Here is an 18,754-nt window from a genome sequence, read left to right on the forward strand (position 1 = left end):
ATAAAATATTTTCTTAAAGGGGAGTTGTTTAAATTGCATAAATTACATTGAAATACATGAATTACAGGATAGAGAATGATCTCTAAGGAATTACTACTTTATAGGGGAATGCCAGGGCCAGGAAGCGGGAGTGGGTAGGTTGGGAAGGAGAGGGAGGGGAGGGCGTGGGAGTTTTCAGAGGGGAAACCAGGGGAAGGGATAACATTTTAAATATAAATAAAGAAGATATCCAATAAAAAAAGAGAGGAATTACTACTTTAATATAAATAAACAGACAAGAAAGACCAAGCAGAGTATGAATCCAGAATTTCCTATGAATAAATATAAACAAACTTCGTAAAATATTAGGAAGAGAAATACTGTGGTGCTTTCTCAGACAGGCTTAATATATAAATAAGGCACAAAAACCTATATAGTTTAAAGCTGGTGGCCTTTAGCTGGGTAAGTCTCTCCACTAGCTTATCTAACTTAACCTGACTTCCTGGCCTACCCTGCCATATGGATAGCTCTTTCCCTCATTGCCTTTATTCTGGTCCATTCCATTCATTTCTGAGTCTCTTTGATTCTCCTAGTTCAGCTTGCTTCCCCTTGCATCACCTCCATCTGCCCAGAAGTTCTACCCTCATACTTTCTGCCTCTGCTTTTGGCTGTCAGATCTTTATTATAACCAGTCAACAGTATGCCCATGCCAGAATATCTTTTAGATTGCCTAAGGCAGTGAGGAATTTCTGACCATCTTTGGACAGGCATGAAAGGACAAATATTCACAAATATGAAGCCTATTTTGGGCCATAGAAATGGCAACACCAAAATTCTTCCACCAGTTAGCCCTCTGTTAGCATAAAATTAGCAATTGAAAATACAGAGATGCACTTTAAAACAATGTAAGAAAGGTCACCCCTGTAGAGGAATTCATGAGTATATTTAAAAAACATAGACGTGGTCAAATTAAATTCACTTGAGTACAGCAAAGTGAGTTCAATTATATTCATGGACAAAAGAAAAACTTATCTTTTTTTAATTTTTAATATTTTTTATTACATATTTTCCTCAATTACATTTCCAATGCTATCCCAAAAGTCCCCCATAGCGACCCCCACTTCCCTACCCACCCATTCCCATTCTTTTGGCCCTGGCATTCCCCTATATTGGGGCATATAAAGTTTGCAAATCCAATGGGCCTCTCTTTCCAGTGATGGCCGACTAGGCCATCTTTCGATACATATGCAGCTAGAGACAAGAGCTCCGGGTACTGGTTAGTTCATCATGTTGTTCCAACTATAGGGTTGCAGATCCCTTTAGCTCCTTGGGTACTTTCTCTAGCTTCTCCATTGGGAGCCCTGCAATACATCCAATAGCTGATTGTGAGCATCCACTCCTGTATTTGCTAGGCCCCTGCATAGTCTCACAAGAGACAGCTATATTTGGGTCTTTTCAGCAAAATCTTGCTAGTGTATGCAATGGTGTCCGCGTTTAGAAGCTGATTATGGGATGGATCCCTGGATATGGCAGTCTCTAGATGGTCCATCCTTTCATCACAGCTCCAAACTTTGTCTCTGTAACTCCTTCCATGGGTGTTTTGTTCCCAATTCTAAGAAGGGGCACAGTGTCCACATTTTGTTCTTCATTCTTCTTGAGTTTCATGCATTTAGCAAATTGTATCTTATATCTTGGGTATCCTAAGTTTTGGGCTAATATCCACTTATCAGTGAATACATATTGTGTGAGTTCCTTTGTGATTGTGTTACCTCACTCAAGATGATGCCCTCCAGGTCCATCCATTTGGCTAGGAATTTCATAAATTCATTCTTTTTAATAGCTGAGTAGTACTCCATTGTGTAAATGTACCATAATTTCTGTATCCATTCCTCTATTGAGGGACATCTGGGTTCTTTCCAGCTTCTGGCTATTATAAATAGGGCTGCTATGAACATAGTGGAGCATGTGTCCTTCTTACCGGTTGGGACATCTTCTGGATATATGCCCAGGAGAGGTATTGCTGGATCCTCTGGTAGTACTATGTCCAATTTTCTGAGGAACCGCCAGACTGATTTCCAGAGTGGTTGTACAAGCTTGCAATCCCACCAACAATGGAGGAGTGTTCCTCTTTCTCCACATCCTCCCCAGCATCTGCTGTCACCTGAATTTTTGATCTTAGCCATTCTGACTGGTGTGAGGTGGAATCTCAGGGTTGTTTTGATTTGCATTTCTGTGATGATAGAAAAACTTATCTTATTACATCAACATATACAAAGCAGATCTGAGAAAAATTAAATGTTCCATATGATTGATGCTTTTCCAAACATGGAGTGAATGGAAATTAATGCAATCTTAATAAAGAATAATGGACATTATACCTTAATGGGAAAAATAACCTCCCTTCTTTTCCTCAGATTACTGCAGCCAGGAAAATATTGTCTATGCTGTCTACATCTTTCCTATGACAGTTTTCTGTGTGACTTGAGACATAGGAAAGAAAAGCAAAGAGACGAGAGGAGGAAGGACGAGGCAATTGCAGATGAACAAATTGGAAACAATGACCAGAACTTCCTAAGTTTATAGTCAAACAAATGTAGAGAAAATGTAGAGAAAAAGCTACCATGACTACTAAGGCCTATAAAGCTATTAAGATGACAAGACCTGCACACCATTAAGTTCCATTATGGAGAAGAGGCAATGTGCTCCTGTGGATTCACTCACAGGTGAGGAGTTGTGGGCAGTTGAAGGCTTCTGGAGAAGACAGACTCAGTTTTTCTTAGGGGATGTCTCACAGTTCAGCCTTAGCCCAAGAAACTCCAAAGACATGAACAAAAATTTGGAAAGGAAATTTTTTAGGGGGAGGTGGTGAGCCAATGAGCAGGTAGAAGAGGGGATACCATCAACATACATTGTTTACATTTATGGAACTTTGGAAGAATATAAATAAATGCTAAGTGATATTATAACATTTAAGGATAGATATTTGATATGTGAAAACACCTGGACTTGTATACATGAGAAACTTAGAAATAAATTTAAGAGTCAATAATATTTCACACACAGAACTGGGCATAAAACCAAGAATAAAATTAATATAATACAAATGACATAGACACTGTGGATTACTTTAGATAAAAATCTAAAAGTAAATGAAGCAATAAACCAAGATCACAGATCAAAAGTTTACACTGTTATCCATTATTCTCAAATGATTTTAAAAGGTCATCTCACATCAGAATTATAGAAAACCCTGTTTCAGTGAGAGAAATGAATGAGAAGCTAATTGAAAATGTTGATGAAGCATATGATGTAACCATATTCGCCTGTTATCTGATTGTTTTTAGAACAAAGTTGAAAGACTTCTACTACTCGATTTCAATGTCATCTATTATGCTTTAGCAATAAACATATAAGTGAAGACTTGAGGAACAGAACAAAATTTTGCAAACTAAGTTATACATAAATAATTTAGTGTGGAGAAGAACAGTCATTTTAACAAATGGTTCTAGGACTACAGGTTTGCAATGAGACAAAATGAATTTCAACATTGATATCAATTAGTCAATAACAATGAATTTTAAATAACAACTACAACAAAACAACTTCATTCCTGAGGACTAACTTTTGTGGTATCAAAATATGCCTTGACAGCTCTCAAAGGAGAGGAGTAGTCAAAAGTGCCATTCAGCTATGACTTTTATGAATGACTTCAACAACCACCCTATGGATGAAGTTGTGGCTTCCCATACCTTATGGTGACCAACAGCTCTCTAATTAGGTGTTTGACCCAGTAAGAGGGTAAAATACCTAATATTGGAAACTTTACCAACTATCCACATATAATGAATTCATGGATCTTGAAGGAGAATCTACAATCATCTATTTACTAAAACAGCATTTTTGTTAACTACACATTCAAAATATTTGTCCTTATATACACAAAGAAGTATAGTCCTTACACCTAAACATGAAAAGTTCTCTTTGCAAAAGAAAGAAACCATTACAGAAAGCCAAAACCAATCAAAATTCAGAGTTGTGGAACCCCATCCCAATGGACATATCTCCAAAACTCTCCCACACCTAAGACTTGCAGGACTTTGTGGAACAGGGGGCAGAAAGTCTTTAAGAAGTAGAGGATCAGAGAGATTGCTGTGTGATTGTGTCTCCTGGTAAATTAAGAAGCTACAGCCATAAAATCTCAGTAATATAACTGACTAAACATAGATGAGGGCTAACACATTAGCAAGGTAAAACATTTGTCTTTGCCCTACAGGAGACCTGTAGGAAACTAAATACTGCTGATAAAAGGAGAAATGGTCTTTCCCAGGGAAGAAGGCAGCAATCTGACACCTGTCAGTTCTTAAAATATACATAGAAGTAACATTATATAGACCAACAATGATATAGTACAGACCCAGTAGTTTATCTATCCTGCTCTCTTTTTAACACTATAAAAATAGATGAGGCCAGGCATGGTAGCACATGCCTTTAATCCCAGGATTTGGGAGTCAGAGGCAGGTGAATTTTTGAGTTCAAGGCCATCCTGGTCTACAAAGTGAGTTCTAGGACAGCCAGGCCTACATATAGAAACCTTGCCTCAAAAAAAAAAAAATTAGATGTATCTATGGAGGTAAGACATCTCTTTGCTAAGATCTTGATCACTCTTCAATGAGAAGGTACATCTAGTTGGAGATCTAACTGGGGATTAGAAAACATTGTTGAAATAATGATTCTAATTTTAGGATTACACACTTTAATTCATTTTGCTTCCATAGACCATGTGACTCTTGAGGATACGACACTCTATTCACCACTGCACTTTAAAAGTTGGGTCTCCAGGCAGTCCACTGACTCTGTAGGACCTTGATGCTCATTAACATGATCATGTCTATATTACTCCCACCTGACAATTACTAGTTCTTTTTTGTTAGGCTCCTAGTTTCAACTCTGTCTCCTATACAAAACCCATGTCCTCAGAAGGCATCTGCCAAAGCTTGTCAGGGATGGTGGTGTCATACTAGCAATGCAGGCCTTAACTTTGGCAAAACACAAGATCTAGCAAACTATTACTTATTTGGCTTTAGATTTTATTTACTTAGAATTTTTTTCAGGTTCATCTAGGTAGCTCTACATACTAGCATCTCTTTTCGTTTTATTTCCCAAATGTATCATATGTAGTGACAAAAACATTTATCCATTTATTTTGTAAGGATTAGTAGTTTATTTCTAGTTTAGGGAATTTGTAACTGAAAATCATCAAAGGTTTTATGCATATATTTATTTGTATGTGTGCTTGCTAATGTTAGAGAAAGGGTATTTGCTAGTATTAAATTTGGAATATATTAAACTTTTGTGAGAATGTCAAACTTTGAAACAAAATTTAATGGACACAAAGTAGTTATACATATTTATGGAAATGATGTAATAATCTGATAGGTGTATAATGATTAAATCATAAAATGTCCATCTGTCTTTCCTTAAATGGATATCATTTTCCTTCTGGAAACTTTCAACCTTCCTTTTTCAGTTTTGTTTTAAAATATAAAATAAATCTCTAGAAACTCAAGGTAGCCTAATGTACTGTAATGTAGAGATGATTTCTCTCTTGCCACATGGGAGTTTGATAACCATTTTCCAACTTTCCTACATCAGCTTTCATGCTCTTCTTTGCTTTCAGTGTCCACTGTCCTTTCTACCTCTGTGAGATAGATCCCGAGCTGTAAGATTTTATATGAGTGCTGATATATGATAATTGTCTTCATATGCCACTCTCTCATTCCATCCTTAGATAAAATAAGCAGGAGAAAACTGACACATTTTTCAAAGGGATTATACTACTCTGCATTCCCCAAAGAAATGTGTAAATATTCCAGTAAATATTCCACTTTATCTCCACAAGTTGCTACTGTATTTTTTTTTTTTTGAGACAGGGTTTCTCTGTGTAGCCCTGGCTGTCCTGGCACTCACTTTGTAGACCAGGCTGGCCTCGAACTCAGAAATCCGCCTGCCTCTGCCTCCCGAGTGCTGGGATTAAAGGCGTGTGCCACCACGCCCGGCGCTACTGTATTTTTTAAACCAGTCACTCAGAGAGTAATTGGAACTACTATCTTTGTTCTTTAGTACAAATTCCTGAATGACTAATCATAATCATGTCTAGAACATTATCCATGTAAGTTCTTATTGACTATAACTCTAGAGTTTGTAAAATTGCTGGTTTTACCCACTGTAGTGGGAAGAGAACTTTTATTTATTCAAATTATACCATGGCTTTGCCATAGAAGAGCATATCCTTCTACAATCAATAAAACCAGCAAGCAAGACATAGTAACATATTTGAGATTTAAGATAACCATGCCACAGAAATGGTAGAAGACAAAACCTAAGAGAACCTGTCCAATAGAGACTCCTACAATAAAGCTTACTAGGCAGAGGCAAATGGTTTTAAGTTAATCACACAGCTGGGTTCCCAAGAAAGCTATTATTTTTCATCATCTAATGATGATACTACCTTAAAATACACATATCTACCAAGGGAGAGTATTTCAGAAGGAAGGGGCATAGGTAAGATCTCTTTAGGTTCAATAATTTTCAGTTAGCACTACAAAAAAGTACAGCCCATACTAGACATCTTTGTTTTGACCTTGGAAGACAAAAATGGATGCAATGGTAGCAATGATCTGAGTTGTGGGCTGGCTGGAAATGTACTCACCTAACATACAAAAATACATCAGTATAAGGCCAGTGGCCAATAGCTTACCTGAATACTGTAAGATCTGAGAAAGGGACAAGTGAATGACCATAGTTCATAGAGAGATCCGTACCCTGTGAAAACACTCACTTCAGATGCATGCTAATGTAAGAGTCACAGATATTCAGACAGAAGAGCTGGCCAGTAGAGGGTATCAGCCTTTGTCATATATGACCTCTGTGTCAGACCATGCTTACAATGGTACAGATCTAAGATAGGCTTCCTCACAGTCAAGGCATTTTAGCTACATCTCATGCTGACCATTTGACTTCCCAGCTATAGAAGTTACTTGTGAGTCCCTGAAGTAAATCTGTCTCTAGAACACTTACAGATCATTTGGTTGCAAATGTATGACATTAAATCTAATTTGGACAGTTGAAGATGACCAGGACTGGTGAATTTTGAAGATAAGGGGTTACCTTTACAGCCTGCATAACAGGGGGAAGGGGATGAGGTCTATAAATACATTTAATCCTAGCCATAGGACTGTCTGGGGCAATTTTGAAACAGGGTTTCCCTGTGAGGTTCTGACTACTTTATAATTACCTATATACTCTGGGCTGGCCTCAGATTCCTGATCTTTCTGCTTACTGCTGACCCATAGGCATACAGCACTTTACCAAGCAAGCATAGACTTTACAGAACCATTTTCTCAGACCAAAGCAGTCATTTCATAGTGTAGGAGGTTTGGCAGCTTGTATATGGCTGTGGTGTCCATGGGTCTCAATACTGTATGCCAGTGTGGTTTAAGAAAAAGAAAAGAAAAGAAAAAAGAAAGGAAGGATGAAAGAAACACAGAAAGACAGACAGACAGACAAAAGGAGCAGAAGCACTTATGTTATCCATTACTGTGTACTCTTAATGTTCTGTTTTCTCAGAGTGTCAGAGTAAGGGAATTGTAGTAAGTGACACTTTGTCTGCCATCTGGATGAGGCTGCATGCCATGGGACTAGTAGGTAAAGAAAGATGTCAACACATTTTAGTAGTACTTGACCCTGGTAATAAAGATGGCATGGGACTGTTGCAATCTAATTGTTCAGGGATGAATAAATTCCATGCTTGGATGACATAGTGAGTGGCACTTGGTGGCCTGTAAATCACATTTTATGATAAGGAAGCGTGGCATCAGCATCTGGTCGAGATGTGTGTGCTGACCACAGTCCCAGACCCATCAGAGTCAGCGTCACTCTGTTAGTTAAACACCCTTGAACACTAGAGAACTACCAGAATGAGAGAGAAATTCAGACTGGAAGGAGGAAAACAAAGGGTGAATCCCAGGCATAGTACTGACTCTGCAAAAGTGAGAATTGGGAGTTATAAGTAAGTACAATTCACAACTTCCCCATGCTGATTGCTCTAAGGTATGAGAGCATACTACAAACTAGAAGATGTTTCCAAGGTGGGAGAACTTACCATAAGAAGTGAATCCTGAGTACTATAGAGAATGGACTGTAATGGTCAAACTGGTGTCTCCAAGTGATTTCTCCTCAGGACTGAGAGATTGTTTACTTTCATCTCAAGTACTAGCTGCTGATGGCATACAGTTGTGTCTTTTAAATGCTGCCATCAGCCAATAGTAGCTGCATTAAAAAAGGTTATGAAACTCCTCAAAATGAGTCCATGCCCACAGTCACTTTGGTGTGATTGCAAAGGCCTGATAGCTGAATCTTAATTTGAGACAGCATTAAAAATCTAGCTTAGTAGCACAACACCCCTTGACAGCAGCTGAGGCTCATAAATGAATTGCAATCAACTTGCCCACCAGCCTGAACCTGCTGCCTTTATTTACTTACAGATGTTGTTAATGAGACTTTCTCAGATCTTTATCATAGCATAACTCCCCACCATAGATTGAATTTCTAAGGCATATGGACGTGTTTATAATTGGACAGCATGAACCTGGTATAAGACATTTTAAATAAGCTGAGCTGAGCTGAGCTGAGCTCCTGTATCTTTTTGTTTGCTTGCTTGCTTTTCTTGTTCCTAGTGTTTGCCTCCAGTTTTGCTCTAGATGCAAAGAAATGTATCCAGGTCTTTAGAACACACATGGATTTCTACTTCAATATATTTCTCTGTAACAAAAGTATATCTCTTTCATGTTCTTTGACTTACCATAGGACCAGGAGTTGTTTATACAGAAGAAGAAATTACTGTTTCTTTTCTCAGCAAAGTTTATTTTGAGATCATTTATAGAGAAATACACTTTGTTCAAATGCATTTTGTTCAACATCTTGCTATTGTCCAGACCCTTAGCCACTTGGCCTCAGGAAAACTTTCTCGTGGTTCTGGAATAAACACTGGAACTGCTTAATCCTACTAGAGTTGGTTTTACTTCCACCAAAGTTACTAAAGAACTTCATGCCTTTCATTATTGTACTACTCCGAGGTCACCACTGTGAGATTTATTTGATTTTGTAGGTGGGCTAATTAATTTGTTCATTCTGTGCACTCAGCATCCACTCTGCTTTTTGGATCAGTGCTACCAAAGCAATAGATTAATTTACATGGTACAATGCATTTAGAATAATCATTACCCCAAAGAATTGTTATTGCTTGAATTCTAAAGAGAGAAGATGTTTCCCCACTGAGATAAACTTTCTATTGCCAATTATTTTTTTTTTCTGAAAGAAAAAAAAATAAAATAGAAATCTATAAATTTTTAACAGAAGAGTTTTATGGAACTTTTAATTTAATTATATTCGGTTCAATTGCCCCAGTTTGCTGACAATCCCTAACAAACTGCTTTGAGTTATAAGGACTTGAAGCCAGCCAAAAATATTTTTAAATGAAGAATACAGAGAAATTTATGAAGGATAACAAGTTCGGATAGCTTCATTTGAGAAGCCACCAGGACTGCATATTTTAATTTGCCATTTCTCAAAATGGCACAGACCTTTTATCATCCCGTTCCTCCTTCTCTGCTTTTGATTTCATTTTCATCTCACTGTGAATTGCCTCTCACTCATCTGTTTGGACCGGACCCATTTATGGCTTACCACAAAATAGCAATCTAAGCCCCTTAATCCTTAGCTTTATTATCTCAGCTACCCATTGTCCTTCAATATCTCAGGTGATTCTGATAGACTCACACACAGACCAGATGAATACTACAGCAAAGTCTGTGACAGGTAAGTAGGAAGGTGGGGTCACAGGTTTCAGTCTCTTCTGGATCTCTTTCCCACAGCAGTGACATTTTATGGGCAAGTGCACCCTAAATCCATTTATAATGATGCAAACTTTCAAGTTTTCTGAGCTCCTGCTAGAAAATGAAAATAGTTTTATTACTGAGTTTACAGCTGTTCCAATGGTGGTCATTAATTAATTTTATATTCCAGCTTCAGGGTAGACAACGCATTTAGACTAGGCAGATATATTTATTTCTTAGGCAGGATAACAAAACAAGCTGGTATACATGGAGTAACTAGATTTTAAAAGAAGAAAGCCTAGCTGTCACAATACTAGATATTTAGCTCTGAAGATACACTTACTATTTCATACTCACAAAGAAATAAAAGTTGTCTTAACTGGCCCAGTTATTCTATTTTGAAGATCAATATCTTGTAAGAAATATGAATCAAGACAGACAAGATCAGAATAACTGAATTAGAAATACACACACATATACATATACACAAATTTGTATATATTCATATAATAGAGAACTATGATATAAAATGTTTTAATATTATTTTTTATTATTTTCTGTATTCATCATTGCTGTCTTCAGACACACGAGAAGAGGGCATCAGACCCCATTGCAGATGGTTGTGAGCCACCATGTGGTTGCTGGGAATTGTACTCAATGACTCTGGAAGAGCAGCTAGTGCTCTGAAACACTGAGCCATCTCTTCATCCTCTTTATTATTTTTTAATAGTATATATTTTAATGTGTTTATTTTTATTTTTAATCCTTTTTTACAGTTCAGACTTCATCCCCCTCCCAGTCTGCCCCATCAACTGCTCCACATCCCATACCTTCACTTCTCCAACTCCAGTCTCCAAGAGGATGTCCCCACCCTACCAACCTTACCCCACTAGTCCTCCCCAATTCCTGAGCCCTCAAATCTCTTGATGGTTAGGTGCATCTTCTATCACTAAGGTCCTAAATGTTTTTAATATCAATGATTTTTTAGGGTGGTAGCTTCTGACATTATTAGGAGATACAATCTCACAGTATACTCCCTGATCCTGTAGTTCTTATAATTTCTCTGTCCCTGAAAGGGTTCCCTGAACCATAAGTAAGGGAAGATTTTGTAGATGTACCCACTGGGACTGGGCCCTGCATTTTCATTAGTCATGAGTTTCTTTATTAGTCTTCATTGGTTGCAAAGAAATATTTCTTAGATGAAGTGAATACCAGATTTATCTGTCAGTATAACAAGAAAACTTTTCAGGTTATTGTTGGGAATTAGGGTGACTTAGTAAATGAGTGGTTGCCCAAACGTAAGCTGAACAAGAACAGCAGTGGAAATGGTGGACAGAGAGGACAGGGAAAACCTGAAGCCATACACCAAGAACCATTAACAACTAAGAAAGCTGGGAATGCCCATAGAAAGATACAGAGACAAAGTGTGGAGCAGACTGAAGGAATGACCATCCTGAGACTGCCCCACCTGGGGATCCATTCCATTTACAACCACCAAACCCAGACACTGTTGTGGATGCCAACAAGTGCTTGCTGACAGAAGCCTGATATAGCTCTCTCCTGAGAGGCTCTGCCTGTGCCTGACAAATACAGAAGTGGATGCTCAGGCAGCCAACTAAGAAAGACAACTTCAGACCAATTTCCCTTATGAATATCAATGTAAAAATACTCAATAAAATTCTCAAAAACTGAATCCAAGAACATGTCAAAATGATCATCCATAATGATCAATTAGGTTTCATCCCAGGGATGCAGGGATGACTCAATATATGGAAATCCATCAATGTAATCCACTATATAAACAAACTAAAAGAAAAATAACTCATGACCATCTTATTAGATGCTGAAAAATCCTTTGACAAAATACAACTTCCCTTCATGTTAAAGGTCTTGGAAAGAAAATGTTTTTTTTTGTTTTTTTGTTTTTTTTTTTTTTGGTTTTTCGAGACAGGGTTTCTCTGTGTAGCCCTGGCTGTCCTGGCACTCACTTTGTAGACCAGGCTGGCCTCGAACTCAGAAATCTGCCTGCCTCTGCCTCCCGAGTGCTGGGATTAAAGGCGTGCGCCACCACGCCTGGCTTCAAAAATGTTTTTAATAGATGTCACACTTCAAACAATAGCTGCTCTAAGAAAGCAGAACTAAAGAAAGACATGTCCTTACGAATTCCTGTTGGTACATTTAGTGTTAGTAGCTTTCTCTAGTATTCTCACCTATTCCTTTTATTGTTAATCAGTCAATAACACATTTGCTATACATGTTCAATTTATGTTTTATAATTACTGATAACAGTAATGCCACAAACATATGAAAACTGTGAATATTGAAGCTGCATGGAAGCCAAGTTTTGACAGCAGTTAGGAGAGAAAAGAAATGGAAAGCATATCCAATACTATCAAAATCCATACAACTTTTACCACATTTTATTTATTTTCAATAAAATTTATATAAATGTCCATGGTTTCACTAAACATACCAATAGGTGTAGGTGCAACACATAACGTTTTAAAGCCTAAAGGTTCATAGATAAATTATTATATGTATATCATACATTTATTTTAATGTTCCAAAATATTAAATCTGAGAAAGCATTTTCTTCAGACCAATCATGATTTATGTGAAATAATTTCTTAATTTTTAGACTATTATAAGAAGCACTAAAGAATCCAGATAAAAAAATGAATATTTCTGCTAAGCGGTGGTATGATGGTACACACCATGCACACTCCCAGCACTTGGGAGGCAGAGGCAGGTGGATTTCTGAGTTCAAGGCCAGCCTGGTCTACAGAGTGAGTTCTAGGACAGCCAGGGCTACACAGAGAAATCCAGTCTCAAAAAAAAAAAAAATTAAAAAAAAGAAAAGAAATCAAATGATCCTTATTTATTATTCTATACTCTGCCACCTCCTAAACTCTGAAAACATTGACTTATATTAGATCTTTACAGATGGACATTTCAAAAAATGGAATGATGACTATGTGACCTATCATATCACTGACATATCATATTGTATGTGTGGTTTATCACAGGGAATACTGTTAGGATTCATTCCTGTTGTATAATACATCATTACTTAATTACATTTTATGGTTATTACATCTACATATGATTTCTGTGTGGTTATAGAATTGTCATTTTAGGGAAATGCATTGTATTTCTTTTTGAAATTATAGGGGGTCTTGTGCATTATTTGTAAATGAATGAATGATAATCAACTCTTCTATTTTTCTTGTCATGGTTGAGCTTTCCTACCCCTAGACCCCCATATGATTCTATTTATATACATGAATAGTTTCTGTAGATGGATTTGGACATTCTGATTGTCCTCTGTGTAGCATTATCTCTACTGTCCTTTCTTATGCAGTCATAGATCAGATCCAGGTTAAGAATAGTAGCTTTCCCTGCTTCATTTGCATCAATTATGGTTCCATATATCCAGAAGATGTTCCAACTGGTAAGAAGGACACATGTTCCACTATGTTCATAGCAGCTTTATTTATAATAGCCAGAAGCTGGAAAGAACCCAGATGTCCCTCAACAGAGGAATGGATACAGAAAATGTGGTACATTTACACAATGGAGTATTACTCAGCTATTAGAAACAATGAATTTATGAAATTCCTAGGCAAATGGATGGATCTAGAGGATATCATCCCGAGTGAGGTAACCCAATCACAAAAGAACTCACATTATACACACTCATTGATAAGTGAATATTAGCCCAGATACAACTGGGCTAATTGGAATTGCCAATTAGAATTGGAATACCCAAGATACAATTTGCAAAACACATGAAACTCAAGAATGAAGACCAAAGTGTGGACACTTCACTCCTTCTTAGAATTGGGAACAAAACACCCATGGAAGGAGTTACAGAGACAAAGTTTGGAGCTGAGACTAAAGGATGGACCATCCAGAGACTGCCCCACCCAAGGGTCCATCCCATAATCAGCCACCAAACACAGACACTATTGCATATGGCAGCAAGATTTTGCTGAAAGGATCCTGATATAGCTGTCTCTTGTGAGGCTATGCCAGTGCCTGGCAAACACAGAAGTGGATGTTCACAGTCAACTATTGGATGGAACATTGGGCCCCCAATGGAGGAGCTAGAGAATGTACCCAAGGAGCTGAAGGGGTCTGCAACCCTATAGGCGGAATGACAAGATGAACCTACCAGTACCCCCAGATCTCATGTCTCTAACTGCATATGTAGCAGAAGATGGCCTAGTTGGTCATGATTGGGAAGAGGCCCCTTGGTCTTGAAAACTTTATATGCCCCAGTACAGGGAAAACACCAGGGCCAAGAAGTGGGAGTGAGTGGGTAGGGGAGCAGGCAGGGTATGGGGAGGGCAAAGTGGGACTTTCAGGATAGCATATGAAATGTAAATGAAGTAAATACCTAATAAAAAATGGGAAAAAAAAAACAAAGCCATCTAAGAATAGACACAATGCAAGCTCTCAGTAACCATCTCCTGAAGTCAGAAATTAAGGTTGGGGATGGAAAAACCACACAGAGAGCTGGGCCCTTTCAACAAATACCTGCAAGTCTAATTGAGACCGTATACATAATTTGCAGCCCCACCCCGTGTTAATTTTTTTTTTAATTTTTAATATTTTTATTACATATTTTCCTCAATTACATTTCCAATGCTATCCCAAAAGTCCCCCATAGCGCCCCCCACTTCCCTACCCACCCATTCCCATTCTTTTGGCCCTGGCATTCCCCTATATTGGGGCATATAAAGTTTGCAAGTCCAATGGGCCTCTCTTTCCATTGATGGCCGACTAGGTCATATTTCTATACATATGCAGCTAGAGACAAGAGCTCCGGGGTTCTGGTTAGTACATCATGTTGTTCCAACAATAGGGTTGCAGATCCCTTTAGCTCCTTGGGTACTTTCTCTAGCTTCTCCATTGGGAGCCCTGTGATACATCCAATAGCTGACTGTGAACATCCACTCCTGTGTTTGCTAGGCCCCGGCATTGTCTCACAAGAGACAGCTATATTTGGGTCCTTTCAGCAAAATCTTGCTAGTGTATGCAATGGTGTCAGCATTTAGAAGCTGATTATGGGATGGATCCCTGGATACGGCAGTCTCTAAAAGGTCCATCCTTTCATCACAGCTACGAACTTTGTAACTCCTTCCCTGGGTGTTTTGTTCCCAATTCTAAGAAGGTGCACAGTGTCCACACTTTGGTCTTCATTCTTCTTGAGTTTCATGCCTTTAGCAAATTGTATCTTATATCTTGGGTATCCTAAGTTTTGGGCTAATATCCACTTATCAGTGAATACATATTGTGTGAGTTCCTTTGTGATTGTGTTACCTCACTCAAGATGATGCCCTCCAGGTCCATCAATTTGGCTAGGAATTTCATAAATTCATTCTTTTTAATAGCTGAGTAGTACTCCATTGTGTAAATGTACCATAATTTCTGTATCCATTCCACTGTTGAGGGACATCTGGGTTCTTTCCAGCTTCTGGCTATTATAAATAGGGCTGCTATGAACATAGTGGAGCATGTGTCCTTCTTACAGGTTGGGACATCTTCTGGATATATGCCCAGGAGAGGTATTGCTGGATCCTCTGGTAGTACTATGTCCAATTTTCTGAGGAACCGCCAGACTGATTTCCAGAGTGGTTGTACAAGCTTGCAATCCCACCAAAAATGGAGGAGTGTTCCTCTTTCTCCACATCCTCCCCAGCATCTGCTGTCACCTGAATTTTTGATCTTAGCCATTCTGACTGGTGTGAGGTGGAATCTCAGGGTTGTTTTGATTTGCATTTCCCTGATGATTAAGGATGTTGAACATTTTTTCAGGTGCTTCTCTGCCATTCGGTATTCCTCAGGTGAGAATTCTTTGTTCAGTTCTGAGCCCCATTTTTTAATGGGGTTATTTGACTTTCTGGAGTCCACCTTCTTGAGTTCTTTATATATATTGGATATTAGACCCTTATCTGATTTAGGATAGGTGAAGATCCTTTCCCAATCTGTTGGTGGTTTTTTTGTCTTATTGATGGTGTCTTTAGCCTTGCAGAAGCTTTGTAGTTTCATGAGGTCCCACTTGTCAATTCTCGATCTTACAGCACAAGCCATTACTGTTCTAATCAGGAATTTTTCCCCTGTGCCCATATCTTCAAGGCTTTTCCCCACTTTCTCCTCTATAAGTTTCAGTGTCTCTGGTTTTATGTGAAGTTCCTTGATCCACTTAGACTTGACCTTAGTACAAGGAGATAGGAATGGATCAAATCGCATTCTTCTACATGTTAACAACCAGTAGTGCCAGCACCATTTGTTGAAAATGCTGTCTTTCTTCCACTGGATGTTTTTAGCTCCCTTGTCGAAGATCAAGTGACCGTAGGTGTGTGGGTTCATTTCTGGGTCTTCAATTCTATTCCATTGGTCTATTTGTCTGTCACTATACCAGTACCATGCAGTTTTTATCACAATTGCTCTGTAGTAGAGCTTTAGGTCAGGCATGGTGATTCCACCAGAGGTTCTTTTATCCTTGAGAAGAGTTTTTGCTATCCTATGTTTTTTGTTATTCCAGATGAATTTGCAGATTGCACTTTCTAATTCGTTGAAGAATTGATTTGGAATTTTGATGGGGATTGCATTGAATCTGTAGATTGCTTTTGGCAAGATAGCCATTTTTACAATGTTGATCCTACCAATCCATGAGCATGGGAGATCTTTCCATCTTCTGAGATCTTCTATAATTTCTTTCTTCAGAGACTTGAAGTTTTTATTATACAGATCTTTCACTTCCTTATTTAGAGTAACGCCAAGATATTTAATATTATTTGTGACTATTGAGAAGGGTGTTGTTTCCCTAATTTCTTTCTCAGCCTGTTTATTCTTTGTGTAGAGAAAGGCCATTGATTTGTTTGAGTTAATTTTACATCCAGCTACTTCACCGAAGCTGTTTATCAGGCTTAGGAGTTCTCTGGTGGAATTTTTAGGGTCACTTATATATACTATCATATCATCTGCAAAGAGTGATATTTTGACTTCATCTTTTCCAATTTGTATCCCTTTGATCTCCTTTTGTTGTCGAATTGCTCTGGCTAGGACTTCAAGTACAATGTTGAATAGGTATGGAGAAAGTGGACAGCCTTGTCTAGTCCCTGATTTTAGAGGGATTGCTTCAAGCTTCTCACCATTTACTTTGATGTTGGCTACTGGTTTGCTGTAGATTGCTTTTATCATGTTTAGGTATGGGCCTTGAATTCCTGATCTTTCCAAGACTTTTATCATGAATGGGTGTTGGATCTTGTCAAATGCTTTTTCCGCATCTAACGAGATGACCATGTGGTTTTTGTCTTTGAGTTTGTTTATATACTGGATTACGTTGATGGATTTCCGTATATTGAACCATCCCTGCATCCCTGGGATGAAACCTACTTGGTCAGGATGGATGATTGTTTTGATGTGTTCTTGGATTCGGTTAGCAAGAACTTTATTGAGTATTTTTGCATCAATATTCATAAGGGATATTGGTCTGAAGTTTTCTATCTTTGTTGGGTCTTTTTGTGGTTTAGGTATCAGAGTAATTGTGGCTTCATAGAATGAGTTGGGTAGAGTACCTTCTGTTTCTATTTTGTGCAATAGTTTGTGAAGAACTGGGATTAGATCTTCTTTGAAGGTCTGATAGAACTCTGCACTAAACCCATCTGGTCCTGGGCTTTTTTTAGTTGGGAGACTATTAATGACTGCTTCTATTTCTTTGGGGGATATAGGGCTGTTTAGATCATTAACCTGATCTTGGTTCAACTTTGGTACCTGGTATCTGTCTAGGAACTTGTCCATTTCATCCAGGTTCTCCAGTTTTGTTGAGTATAGCCTTTGGTAGAAGGATCTGATGGTGTTTTGGATGTCTTCAGGATCTGTTGTTACGTCTCCTTTTTCATTTCTGATTTTGTTAATTAGGATGCTTTCCCTGTGCCCTCTAGTGAGTCTGGCTAAGGGTTTATCTATCTTGTTGATTTTCTCAAAGAACCAGCTCCTTGATTGGTTGATTCTTTGAATAGTTTTTCTTGTTTCCACTTGGTTGATTTCGCCCATGAGTTTGATTATTTCCTGCCTTCTACTCCTCTTGGGTGAATTTGCTTCCTTTTGTTCTAGTGCTTTAAGATATGTTGTCAAGCTGCTAATGTGTGCTCTCTCTAGTTTCCTTTTGGAGGCACTCAGAGCTATGAGTTTTCCTCTTAGAAATTTTTTCATTGCGTCCCATAAGTTTGGGTATGTTGTGGCTTCATTTTCATTGAACTCTAAAAAGTCCTTAATTTCTTTCTTTATTCCTTCCTTGACCAAGGTATCATTGAGAAGAGTGTTGTTCAGTTTCCACGTGAAGGTTGGCTTTCTATTATTTATTTTGTTATTGAAGATCAGCCTTAGTCCATGGTGATCTGGTAGGATGCATGGGACAATTTCAATATTTTTGTATCTGTTGAGGCCTGTTTTGTGACCAATTATGTGGTCAATTTTGGAGAAGGTACCATGAGGTGCTGAGAAGAAGGTATATCCTTTTGTATTAGGATAGAATGTTCTGTAGATATCTGCCAGATCCATTTGATTCATAATTTCTCTTAGTTTCTCTGTGTCCCTGTTTAGTTTCTGTTTCCATGATCTGTCCATTGGTGAAAGTGGTGTGTTGAAGTCTCTCACTATTATTGTATGAGGTGCAATGTGTGCTTTGAGATTTACTAAAGTTTCTTTAATGAATGTGGCTGCCTTTGTATTTGGGCATAGATATTCAGGATTGATAGTTCCTCTTGGAGGATTTTTCCTTTGATGAGTATGAAGTGTCCCTCCCTGTCTTTTTTAATGACTTTGGGTTGGAAGTCAATCTTATCAGATATTAGAATGGCTACTCCAGCTTG

Source organism: Mus caroli, unplaced genomic scaffold (assembly GCF_978045245.1).
Source record: "Mus caroli unplaced genomic scaffold, Mus_caroli_1 scaffold_7, whole genome shotgun sequence".
NCBI lineage: Eukaryota > Metazoa > Chordata > Mammalia > Rodentia > Muridae > Mus > Mus caroli.